Raw genomic sequence first — 13,005 nt, 5'->3', positions numbered from 1 at the left:
TGAATGCTCAAAGGGTTTCTGCTGTAGAGAAGAAGGTTAATCAGCAGGTGAACGAAATTATATAGTCTGTAGACATCAGTCAACCTCTTTACCCAGCCACTCCAGGGCTCGCTCAGTGGGCCCATGAACAAAGGAGCCATGGTGGCAGGCATGGAGGCTATTCAGGGGCTTAGCAGTACAGGTGCTTATACTGCTGTTAGGTGCCTAGTGAGCCTACAGCAGAAACCAAGACTGAGCCCTTGATATAACATCATTCCCTGGGGTAACCATGCAGCCACCTAGTGGCATGTTGATTACATTGGACTTTTTTGTCATGAAGGAGGCAGATATTTGTCATCATTGGAATAGACATATATTCTACGTATGGATTTGCACATAGTGTGTCTGTAGCACCACCATCCATGATTCACAGAATGCCTTATCTACCACCATGGCATTCTCCATAACATTGCTTCTTTTTTTTTTCTTTTTAATTTTTTTAAATGTTTATTTGGTTTTGAGAGAGAGAGAGAGAGAGAGCGAGCATGACAGGGGAGGGACAGAGAGAGAGGGGGAGACACAGAGCTGGAAGCAGGCTCCAGGCTCCATGCTGTCAGCACAAAGCCTGACGCAGGGCTTGAACCCACGAAATGTTGAGATCATGACCTGAGCCTGTCAGATGCTCAACCCACTGAGCCACCCAGACACCCCATCCATAGCATTGCTTCTGAACAGCAGCCCATTTCTTAGCAAAGAAGTGTAGCTGTGGGCTGATGCCCATTCCATGGAATTAAGGGGTCTTAACCACATTAACTGGATGTGGCTGGGTTCATTAGAAGGTGCAGTGACTTACCTGAGACTCCGTTGTAGTGCCTTTTGCAAAACAACATCCTGAAAGGATGGGGTTCTGTCTTACATGATGTAGTATATGCTTTGAGTCACAAACCACAATATGGTGCTGTCTCCACAACAGTCAGAATACATGGGGCCAGGAATCAAAGGGTAGAAATGGGAGTTGCATCTCTCACTCTTTATGCCCAGTGATCCACACCCAGAATTTTTGCGTCCTGTTCAGATGTCCATGAGCTCTGCTGGTTTGTAGGTTTTAGTCCCCAAGTGGAGAATGCTTCACATGGGCTACAGATGTGATTCCATGAAGTGGAAAGATGAGACCTTGCTGGTCTGGGCTCCTTATGCCACCGAATCAACAAAAGGGAGTTGGCCTTCTGGCCAGAGTGATTGATCCTGATTACCCAGGATAATTGGGCTGCAGCTGCACAATGGAAGAAAGGAAGAGTATTTCTGGAACCCAAGGGATTCTCTGGGGCTCCTTGCTGTATTGCCATGCCCAGTGGCAGAGGTTAATGGAAAACCTCAGCAACTAAAAACAGGCAAGGTGTCTAAGGACTCTTCAGGAATTGAGGGTTGAGACCCTCTGCCAAGTAAAACACCCAGGCAGCTGAGGTCCTGAGTGAGAGTGGGAGAAGCACAGAATGGTTGGTGGAGGAAGAAAGCCATAGAGGGCAATTCTGGCCTCAAGACCAGTTACACTCTATAGAACTCTTATTAGCTTTGCATATTTTCACTTGTCTATTGTGTGTGTGTGTGTGTGTGTGTGTGTGTGTGTGTGTGTGTGTGTATTTGTATATGCTAACTAATTTCTTCTCTTTCCATTTGTATTTTCTATACAAGGTGTTGAAGGTTAACTTTACAGTGTAGTCTTTAGGTGACAGATTATTCATTGGGTCGGTGATGGATTTGAGGAGTAAATATAGCTATGGTGCTAGAGCCACTGGCCATTAGGACTGCGGGTCTCTTCCTTTTGGGGTAGTGTGAAAAACTCCTCACTTGGAAGGAAGACAGCTGTATCATATTAGATGGAAAGAAGACAGCATTGTTTCATTGTTACGTAGAAGTTCAAGTGTGTGTAGAAGTGCCCAGGTGGAAACTGAGCAGCCGAAGGAGTGGACTGTGCTAGTTCATTCAATTTATTGCTTCTCAGCTCCAAATCTACCCCTCTTCTCGGGCTCTGTCAGAATGGAGGGTGGGCATGGGCTTTGCACAATTGGTTCTTCTTTGCCAGCTCTCACATTGTTACATCTGACCAGGACAGAGCCCTGAGGGGACGTGAAGAAGGAAGAGACCTCCTCTTCCCGGTTTTAGTGTATCTCACGTGCCAAGCTCTTGGAAGGTACACTCTCTCCAGCACTCAGCCCCTGCAGAGGTCGGTCTTGAGCTGCCACTTCCTGTAAGTGTGCTGCAGCCAGAAGCACCGAGTGGCCAGCATCTTCTTCTGGCATCTTCTCTGGAAGCATCTGGAGTAGCGGAAATGCTGCTAGCAAGGCATCTATATGTGAGCAGTCTCTGTGACATCCTCCTGGGTAACTCTGGGGACAGTTCCAAGGTATGCCACTTCTGTCCGGATGGGACCCATGAGCACATAAATTGAATAAATCCGAGGGGAAGGCAGGGTATAAAGTCCCACTCTTATGAGTGAAATGGAATTGTTTTAGGGACGAAGAGTGAATGCCAGTGTGGGAGCTGATGAGTGCATCAGCGGAAAGCTATCTTCCCTGCATCGCATGTTGGGCCTGAGGTTGCTGTAGGTCACAGAACTGGTGGGCAGGGAGAAAGCTGGACCTGAAGTGGAGAAAGCAAGGACAAATGAACCTGTGTGTGATGGTTAATTTTATATGTCAATTTGGTGATGCTACGGTAGCCAGTTATTTAATTACACACTGATCTGGATGTGGTTAGCATCTATAATCAGTTGACTTTAAGTAAAAGAGATTACCCTTAATAACGGTGGGCCTCATCCAATCAGTTGAAGGCCATGGGAGCAACAATGGAGGTTTCCCTGAGAAGAAGAAATTCTGCCTCAAGACTGCAGCATTCAGTCCTGATTTCCAGTTCCCCGACACAGACTGTGGGAGCTCAGCCCACCCCACTCCTGTGCGTATTCCTAGCAGCTCTGAACACAAGGCTTGGCCCAGAGTGGATGCTCGATAAATATTTCCTGTCTGGAAACGACAACCATCTGTCGGAGTCGGTGTGAACAGAGCTCTGCCTTGGGGCAGGGGCGGAAGCTGAGGGACTGAGGAGGGCCTTTCCTGTCCTTAGATCCTATGACAGGGAGCGGGAAGCTCTCCAGATTGGGAAGAGGTTGTTGGGAGACAAAGTGGGAAGGCAATCTGAGATCTATAAAGTAAAAATGAAAATTTAGGAGGGGTGCTGGAAGAGAAGCAACTTCAGGGAGAGATTTGAAACTTCAGCTTTGCTGGAATGCTCGCTGCAGGTGAGGGTTTTTGTTGGCTGTTCTGAAGGGTCAGGCGCTTTCTTAGAGCTTCATGTATATGAATCCCTAGCACCCTCCCAGCCACCCCACGAGGCAAGTTCTGTGTGATCCTCGACTCACAGATAAGGAAAGGGAGGGACAAAGAGGGTAAGTAGCTGGAGAAGGATTCACTTTGCCCCTCACTTGGCCCTTCGGGTGCTGCTTCTCCAGGGACGCCCCCTCAGGCAAAGGGAAGTGGCCCCTCTGTCTATCACGTCTGACTCCAGTACAGACCTCTGCTTGTAGTTTCTGGAGTTTGCCAAGAAAATCCCAAAGGCTGAGTGAGTCTCCTATCCTCTCTGGGACCCCTGGTATGCTCTACCTCAGCCCTGGTGGTCTTCAGCGTGGGGACAGATTTCTGTGCAAATCTTTTCACTCAGAGCGGCAGGGCTGGCTTTGTGGCCACATGTGCAATTCATAACGTTTGCATTTTCCACGGGACTTGATTTCCAGAGCATTTTGGCCTGAGCACGATGAGCTTTCAAGAATTTCAGCCGAGAAATGCTGTCCACAGATTGCTCAGCTACATACGTCCTTCCCACGGCTGTGAAGTTTGGCACGGGTGTTCTGTTACTGCTCCAGGATCGGATTTGGAGTTATGTTTTATTAATATTCTTTTCTGCAAGGATTTAGAGGGGGGAGGGGATCTGGACCAACACTGGTTTCTCCAGGTTCATCGTTATTCCCTGCTGACACCTACATTTGGCCTCTTTCTGTCCATTTCTGACCCTGTTTGCCATGTTCACTCATGTTTTCTGTATCCTGAGGGTCGGTCCTTGGGTGACACATGGAAATAAGAGTGTGATTATGTTTATAGTCTATAAATTTGAGAACTTACTATAAGTTTAAAATCACCACATGAGTTGGATTTAAGAACTAGGTTTACATTCCCTTTTTTTTTTTTTTTTCTAAATCAGAATAATCTTGACTTCAAGGCCAGAGCTTGGTAGTTGTAGGATTTGATTTCGGTCCCCATGGGGCTCCTACCCTGGGCTGTGTGCTCTCAAGCCACTTTGGCCGGTATCCGCAGGGAATGTGTGCTGGTCCACAGCCTTCAATGGCCATCTTGTCCAAGCACATGAGGCCCGGCGTGGGCAGGGTCACGACTTCCGTGCCCAGTTTGAGCATCAGATTTTTGCCGAGGCTGAGATGCCTGGGTCCTGGGTCCTGCCTCTCCATGTAGCTCTTTCTCCTGAAGGTTGGCCGTCTTCCTGCCATGCCCCCAGGACACTGGATCTTGACAGTCATGGAACCTCTGGCCCACTGTCTTATTCAACACCTCTGTTGTGGGTTTTATTATGTTCTTCCAAAATAAATATGTTGGAATCCAGTACCTCAGAAAATGACCTTTTTGGGAAATAGGGTCATTGCAGATGTACTTAGTTAAGATGAGGTTATCCTGGAGTGGGGGGGGGGCACTAATCCTGACATCCCTACAAGATGAAAATAGAGACATGGAGACACACAGGTGGAAAGCCGTGTGCCGACAAAGACAGAAATTGGAATTATGCAGCTACGAGCCAGGTGTCTCCCATTTCCAGTAGACCATCAGCATTGAGGAAGAGGCAAAGAATCATTTCCCTACAGAGGTCAGGGGAAGCATGGTCCTGCTGACACCTTGATTGGAGATTTCTGGCCTCCAGAACAGTGAGTCAATGCATCTCTGTTTTCAGTCACCCAGTTTGTGGCACTTTGTTTCAGCAGCCTTAGGAAAGTAATTCACCCCCCCCCCCCCCCCATCTCAGGAGCGGCCACTTTCCTGTCCATCAAACATGTGTCCACACCCCACCCTCCAGGAGAGTCCAGCATAGCCCCTCCTCACTGGGCATTTGCACTCATGGTGGTGGCGGATGCCCTTTTCCGAGGGTGAGTGTTGCAGAGGTGATGCAGAGACCATCCACTTTCTTCTGTCACCAATCCTGTTATTTTTCGTCTCTCACTCTTCAGTTCTAAGCCTAGGTGCATTGCATGCGCAGGTGACCACACTAGTTGGTTTGGAGCCAACATCCAAATGTGTGGATTTTCCTTTCCATTTGCTCTTAAACCACAGAGACCAAGCTGAGACCCAGGCTTGATCAGATCTAATGCTGATGAAGCAGGGGTCCCTGTGGGGAATGTCAGACTTGTGAGAGTCCGTGTTTGTGGAATGCAGACTCTTCCACAGTATTATGGCACATGGCAGCCATCACTGGGCATGAGCTATGGGATAAGGAAAACCACAAGTCAGCTTCCTTGTCCTTTGAGTGTGCAGAGAACAGTGTTGGGATATGATTTCCCCTAGCCTTGGGCTCCATGGATGCTATGTGTGTAGCTCTGAGTTTTTGTCTTTCTCCCCTTGGTGCTCTTTCCAGAAAGTCTCAGCCTTGAATTTCTCATCCAAAACCTCTCAATTACCTTTGGCATTAGGGCTCTGTGCCTGGCTGCCCCTTGTGGCCTTTAGCCACTTGGCTCTCACCCAGACCTTGGAGAGGGACGGCTTTCAGACTGCCCTTGGCCTGTATGGACTTAGCCTTAGGCTGCATGTCTAGTCCTGCTCTGTGAACTAGGGTGAACGTGGGGAGGCCAGTTCTGGTCCAAGAGTGAAGCTACAATAAGAGAAACAGGACCGAGCCTCAGCTTTGAGGTGCAGTCTTAGACTGCTTGTCTTCCCAGAGCTGTTCCTTGAGTAGATACTATGTCCTAGGGCACAAGTGCTGGGAAGAGTGGAACCGATGGGACTCCCTCACCTCCCTCATTCACACTGAAATGGATTGCAACAAGAGAATAAGCAGGAAGATGAGGCAGGAGGTCCTGTGCTGGAAGGATTAGAAACAATGGGAGGTGGAGTGCTCTGGGTCAAGACAAGTGGGTCAAGAGAGAGGCTACACAGTGCCTAGTGCTGCTGGCATGTTGTCACGGACCACTGGCATCATGCCACTGGGGTGGGCAGTGCCAGATCTCATTGGGAGCATATCAGTCTTCTGGATATTTCCAGTGAAGTGGCTGGAATTAATACAGTCTGCAGCTGAATAGCATTCTCCAGTGAGATGAGATCTGAGGAAAAAGGAGACATACAAATAGAAAGAGAAGGGATGGAGAGAAGAAAGGCTGATCCTGGCCTCCTGGCTGCCATTCCACAAAGATCACAGTCCCCAGGCATGGCGGAGCTGGGCCACTCCCTGGGTCGCTGGGCAGTGACCACCCACACCGAGGTCTGTCTTTTCAGTTGCCACCCAGGGTGAGAGCCATGTAGTGGCTTCCTGGGGCCGCATGTGTGGGCTTCTGTGATGAGATGTGTGCGACAATCTGGGTGCTGGCTTCTGGCAGTGGTCAGCACGGGGAACATCCGTCACAGACTGATGTGCAAAGTGACTGGAGGTGGCAGTCCCCAGTGGGCTCTTGATCTTCATTTTACAAGTTCCCTGCAGCCCAGCAGGTCCCATCAGGCTGTGCATGAAGAGCTGCTGGTCGTGAGTCTGGTCTGGACTCCCTAGAGAGGGGTGTCAACAATGTGTGCTGGCCTGCTTCTGCCCCCGGCGGCCAGCAGCCAGCTGGAGGAGTGCATTAGCCTGATGAACCAACCATTAAGGAAGCCCTCTCTTCATCTGAGAACTTTCCAGCCTGTTCCAGAAATGCCTCGTTGAAATGACCCGAGCCCAACCATTGGCTTCAATCAGAAGTATGCGACCATGTGGTACACACACACATCTCTCCCTCCCTCCCTTGGGCTGTTTCCATTCAAGGCAAGTTGGAATGGCAGCATCCCAGCCTTAAATCCCACAAGTGACATAGCCTTGTTGTAAAAAAGCAAATGGCACCTAAGCCCATCGGGTTCAAAGTGCTGCCTTCCTTTCCTTCCATGCCCACCTGTTCTCCGGGAGTAAGCACAGTCAGCACATGGTGTGTGTCTTCCTAGCGCTATTTCTATGGGCGCAAGACGTATATTAATAGAGAAACAGTGATGAGTCATACTATACACATGGTCTCACAACTGCACCTTGCTTTTGTCACTTAGAATAAATCCTGAATATCATATCAGCAAATAAGGAGGCCTGCCCCACTCTCCCTGACAGCTGCGTACAACAGCACAGACACGCCACAGTGGAGTCAAATCGTGCCCTAGTGATGAACGTTTCATTTCTGTCTACGTTTTTAACCTTATAGGTTGCAGTGAGCATTCTCTGGGACGGGTGCCTGAGCAAATGGTTAAGTGCCTTTTTATTTTTGACAGGTGGTATGCCCTCCCAGAAGATCATACCCACCACCGTACTCCTTCCACTTACAGCGTATACATATCCATCTGGCCCATCCCACCCTGCCGTGGCAAAGGTATTGTCAGGCCTTTCCATCGTTGTCATTCTTCAAGGGGAAAAAACATCATCTTGTGCTTACCTACAGGTGCATGTCTGGATTCACTAGGAATGCAGAGCGGCCATCCCTTCTGATGTTTACGTGCCACCTGCAGCTCATGAAATCAGGTTTCCAGCAGCCCCCTGGCCACCACGTCAGCTCCCCTCTGGGGAGGCACCACCAAGAGCTTCTCTGGAGGAGGTAAGCAGTATTTGTTTGTTTAATGTAAAGCCTCTGTGCAGAAGCAGTTGCTATGGCCCCCAGAGGGCTTGCAGCTCATGTTGGAAGAAAGAAGAAAGCTTCTGTATGACACCAGACTCTCTCTGTTCTGGTAACTGTTAATCGTCATTCTGTGTCTGTGATACTGCAGCTCCAGCCAGCCCGCCTGCGTCCAACAAGGGGTTGTTCATGGACCTACGTGGTCCTGGGGCAGTGTGATGCGGCCAGTGGGAAGAACCCTTGGCTGGGGGCCAGCAGACCCAAGTTTACATTCCAGCCCTCCCTGTGGAGGGCATAGGTGCCATATTCCCCTAGCTTCCCTCATCTTTGCTGTCCTGTGTCTTTGGACCTGCCTCATCTGGTCCTGAGGCCTCATGGCACTGATTTTACCAGCTGTTTCCCCAGCCCATGCAACCACTCTGCTCCTCTGCCCGTGAAGGGTCTTTGCCTGGATGTCCCCCAGGTCCCTCTCTATACATTTAGTTCCTCCCAGTACCCACTGGGGGCAGCTTCAGTGTATCCCCGCCCCCGCCCCCCCCCGCCAGCCAGCTTCCAAATTGTGCTACTTACAATTACTCAAATAATTTTATTTTGTTTCATTTTTATGATGTTTGTTTTTGAGAGACAGAGCGACAAAGTATGAGTGGGAGAGGGGCAGAGAGAGAGGGAGACACAGAATCTGAAGCAGGCTCCAGGCTCTGAGCTGTCAGCACAGAGCCCAACACGGGGCTTGAACCCACAAACTGCAAGAGCCGAAGTTGGACGCTCAACCAGCTGAGCTACCCAGGCCTCCCAATTACTCAAATAATTAAATACTTTCTGGTCTCTGTACCCAGAGATAAGGGTTTTTCAATGTCAGCATTTTTGATGTTTTGAGATAGATAATAATTCTTCGTGATGGGGAGCTCTCCGGTATATAGTAGAATGTGTAGCAGCATCTCTGGCCTCTTCCCATAGCATCACCTCCCCAGTCGTGACAGTGAAAAATGTCTTCAGACACTGTCTGATGCCTGATTTTCCCCTGGGAGACAAAATTGCCTTCTGGTGAGAACCACTGATCGAGAGCCATTTTGTTTTATCTACATGGAAAGCCTTCATCCATATCTCCCCACCCCTACTTTGTAATTTGGTGATAAATTTGAAGAAGCAAATTATAGAAAAGTATGCACTGTAATTGTTATATATGCAAGTGAATAAGGACTTGAATAGAATATGAACATAGTTATGTAAGCTATGTTTCCTTGGGCTACTCTTGTGGGGGTTAAAAATGTGGCTACTTTTTATAGAACCAACCATTTGAGTTTCTTTCACTTCCACTTGTTATTGTAGGATTCTGGCCCCAGAGGTTCCTGGGAATGCTTAAGCTCCCTTGGCTCCCCTAAAGAATCCCATGACAGACGAGTTGCCTCTCCCATGGAATCTACCCCAGACTCAGACACCTGTCAGGCTAGGAGATGCCCCTACACGAGGCACCTGCCAAGCAGCCAAGTCCCCAAGCAGGATCCAGTCCTGATTCTGGAGGTCCTGCATCTGGGGACACCCTCATGGCAACACTGTCTCTTTATATTGTCTGCAAAGCTGTGGATATGGAAGGCTGGGCTGGGACTCAATCCAAGGGACAGAGACTATGACAGACTCCTCATTCTGACCACCTTGGCTCTGGTACTGACCCAGTGTGTCCTGCCTGATGCTCTCCCAACAGGCTCTTGGTGGCCTGCCCCATAGCTCTCCACGCATGCCCAGAACATGTATGAATCCCAATGGTGGGCGTGGACCAATCTGGAATGATTCCCCTGCTGTGGGAAGTGGGATTATGAGTGACTGGTTTTGACATAAACAAGTCTTACTATTATATTTTTAAATGCTCTTGTTATTATATTTTTAAAAATATCTGATCCACCCTCAAGTCCTGCTTCCAAGCCTTCTGAGCTGCCTTCCACTAGACCTCTCCTGTCCCAGTGTGACAGAAGGTCAGCTCTCATGCTACTTCAGAGTCCTACAATTTGACAGTCTCACAGGACATTTAACAGACTCTGCTCTGTAGTGTAGTTATTTGGGTACTTTTCTCTTCCCCTCTACTGCGTATACTCCTTGAAGACACAGAGTGCTTGAAACCCACTGTGGTGCCATCATTGTTTGGTGAGACTCCAGCTGTGTCTGGGCTTCATGAGTACTTGACGTTCATCATGAGCCATGAATTGGCGACAGAGGCTGACTATAGGTGACATAAGGTCCTTCTATCGAATAGCCAGGACATAGAGATCTTGGACCTGCTTTGCCACCATTTCATTGGGACTACAGTCAGCTCTCATAACTCCCCCATCTCAGTGTCCCATCCATAAAAGAGAGGAAACAGCCCCTACCTCTGGGACCAGGCAAGACTCTATTTGAAAGTGCACTGAACCACTGAAAGGAAAACTTTTCCATTTATTCAAGGGCTATTTTCAGTAATCTGTGCATTTTAGACCAGGAAATAGCAGTATGGTTTTTCAGTAAAATACCCCAGTGATCGCCCGTCTTCAGATATCTTTCACATAAAGAGCTTATGTTCAGGAAGAACTCAGCAGGTTGGAAGTGAGGATTGAAATCCAATTCCAATCACTCCTGGCCTAGATCCCTCTGTTCCTCAGATGTTTTCCTGTGGTCTTGGGAGAACTTCTGGATGCAGGGACCAACTTACAGCCATGGCCGAAATCTGGGGCCCTTACTCTGGGACACGAGGGCTTTGGCCAGCTCTGATTTCTGATGGAAGCCTGTTGTTGAGGACATCAGAGAGGGACAGTTTGGGGTCAGGAACTTTCCTTGTTTAGGAGCCCAGCTGAGAGTTATGAGTGATCTGGGGATTTTAAGTGCTGCTTATCAGGAAAGGGAAAGCTGTCCTCCCCGGAACCATGGATTTTGGAGGAGCGAGGGCACCGAGAGTGTTGACCCCAGTGAAGGGAGGAAGGATTTGGGGCGGCAGGTGCAGCTGTAATGGTGCCGTGCTCGTCCACAGTAACGGGAAGGAGCTTACCATGAGTGGGTTTCCCAGAAAACAGAATATCAGCCCTGTGAGCAGATTTTGAGCAAGTGTAATCATCTGGGAAGGAAATCCTTCTAGTGGGTGTCACACCTCGTCTGGCTCCTCAAGGGGGGTAGGTGGAACCGCACGTTGCTCCTGCTGTGTTCCATCCCATGCCACGCACCCATGCATCAGCAAGTCTCATGGGTTCTGAAACATGCCCCGTGTTTTCCCCTGTGAGCCTCCATGCCCTTGCCACGTATCTGCATCCTCAACTGTGTTTTCCTACAAGCACTCTGCCTGGCATCTGGTACTCGAGGCGAGCACCAAATGAATGTGTTTGAATGAAGACTTGGTCATAAAAACTCCTGCTGTTTTCAAGTTGTGTCCCGTCAGCAAAGCACTTTCATCGTCTCTTTAGAAACAGTAACATCCTCAGGGCGTTTATGAGGGGAAGTCTTGTTTGTTGTTTTACTCACTCTCCAGCGTTTCATGACCTCCTCCTGTGTCTCAACACGATGCCAGCATCAGAGACAGAAGGATAAATCAGACCTGGCTCCTTCCCTCCAGGAGCTCTTGATCTAAAATTAATATAGAGAAAATGGGCTCAATTCAGTATGGCGAGTGCTCTGCTGAGGAGTGTCCCATACACCAGGGAGCGTAGAGAGGCATTTTTAAAATTCTCTTGGAGTTCCACTATTCTGCTCTCTTCTCACTGTCAATTTTTGATATCCTGGGTACTTCCACTTCATGCTATCCTCCTTCCAACTTCTCACTGGCTCTTTCTTGTCTGCTTCTTTCTAGGAAATTGGTTGAATTCGTAACTCTGCCGGGCTGCACATTGTAGGCACCCAGGAATCCATTTCATCCCCGTACTGTGTCCCATGCTCAGAGGCCTTGATCTAATTGGTCAGAGTCGGTCCCAGACTCCCAGGGGATGCCAACAGGCAGCCAGGGTTGAGAACTGGTTTATGGGCAGTTGCAGATTCTGACAAGGTTTGAGGATGGCCCTAGTCTCACCTGTGGAACTAAGCGCACGGGCTTTGTGACGACTCCTTCCCAAGCACAGAAGCACCTCACAAGCAGTCACGATGTGGTTGAGGTCATTCCTAATCAGGTGTTTACAATCTCCGACAACCACTACCAGTGCTAACAAGGGGCCAGAGATTTTTATCATCATGGCCAAATCATCAAAACTCAGGAAGGAGTCTCTAAACTGAGAGGCTTCAAGACCCGTGGCTTGAAAGCTGAATATAAGCTCTTTATACACCCAGAAAAGTTAAATGTAACCTGACATCCATGAAACGTATCTCAGAGGGCAAAGTTACCAAAGTTAGTGATGATCTATCACCTTCTAATTCTCAAAAGATTTTTCTCTCCCATATCAGCCTCATCAGGCTCTGGCCATATCCAGCCGTCACGATGGGAGTCATCAGAGCAGCTCTCCGGTGCTATTTGGCATGTTCCTATCAGATTATTTCAGTCAAACGGCAGATATTTATTGAGCACCTACCGCGGGCCTGGCATACAGGAGCATGGACACGGATAAACACAGGTGCTGTCCTTGAGGTCCTTGCTGCCTCATGTGAGACATGCTCTAACTATTCTAATGTATGAAGAGTGAAATCATAACCCATGAGATAACTCACAGCTGCCTCCTCCGGCTGTGGGCTTACACCGAGCAGCACACAAGCGCTGAAGAAGTCAACAAACAGGAAGCGCTTTAGGGCTCTGTTCCCCGAGCCCGAAAAAACATAGCATTATTAGCATGTTTTCATTCAGGAACAGGTAACGCAAAGATTAGGCAGAGCAACTTAATGCAACAAGTGTATAATTGGGTGTTAACTGTGAGGGGGGAGGCAGAGATGAAATGCTCTTGGTCTTAAGAAAGTCACAGCATGAGGACAGAGGGCAGACAAGTCCTTGGGTTGTTCTAACATAAAAGAAAAAAGTAATAGTGGCAGCTGCCCTTTGGTGAGCACTCGGCACATGCAAGGCATAGTGCATATTCATTTCATGCCTACCTATCACACCCACGCTCTTGTCAGTGCACTTTACCTTTGAGAAGACTGAGGCTGTGGGAGGTAAGCTCATGTGCCTAGGATCACACAGTATAAGGAACCTTCCTGAGGTCTACACCCAG

The 13,005-nt window shown here is 48.7% G+C and overlaps 1 protein-coding gene across 1 annotated transcript in view; it reads left to right on the top strand.

The window, feature by feature from the left end:
* Nucleotides 1–13,005, top strand: part of SLC25A48 (solute carrier family 25 member 48) — a 164,214-nt gene that overhangs the window by 32,250 nt on the left and 118,959 nt on the right. Inside the window, exon 2 of the transcript XR_002073205.2 lies at nt 7,691–7,843. The gene's annotated coding sequence lies outside the window, so the exon portion shown is untranslated. The remainder of the gene's footprint in view (nt 1–7,690; nt 7,844–13,005) is intronic.

This window comes from Panthera pardus, unplaced genomic scaffold (assembly GCF_024362965.1).
Source record: "Panthera pardus isolate Hobbes unplaced genomic scaffold, ASM2436296v1 HiC_scaffold_2, whole genome shotgun sequence".
In the NCBI taxonomy this organism is placed as follows: domain Eukaryota; kingdom Metazoa; phylum Chordata; class Mammalia; order Carnivora; family Felidae; genus Panthera; species Panthera pardus.
Note: the sequence above shows the minus strand (reverse complement) of the source record. Positions and strands in the feature narration are given on the sequence as shown.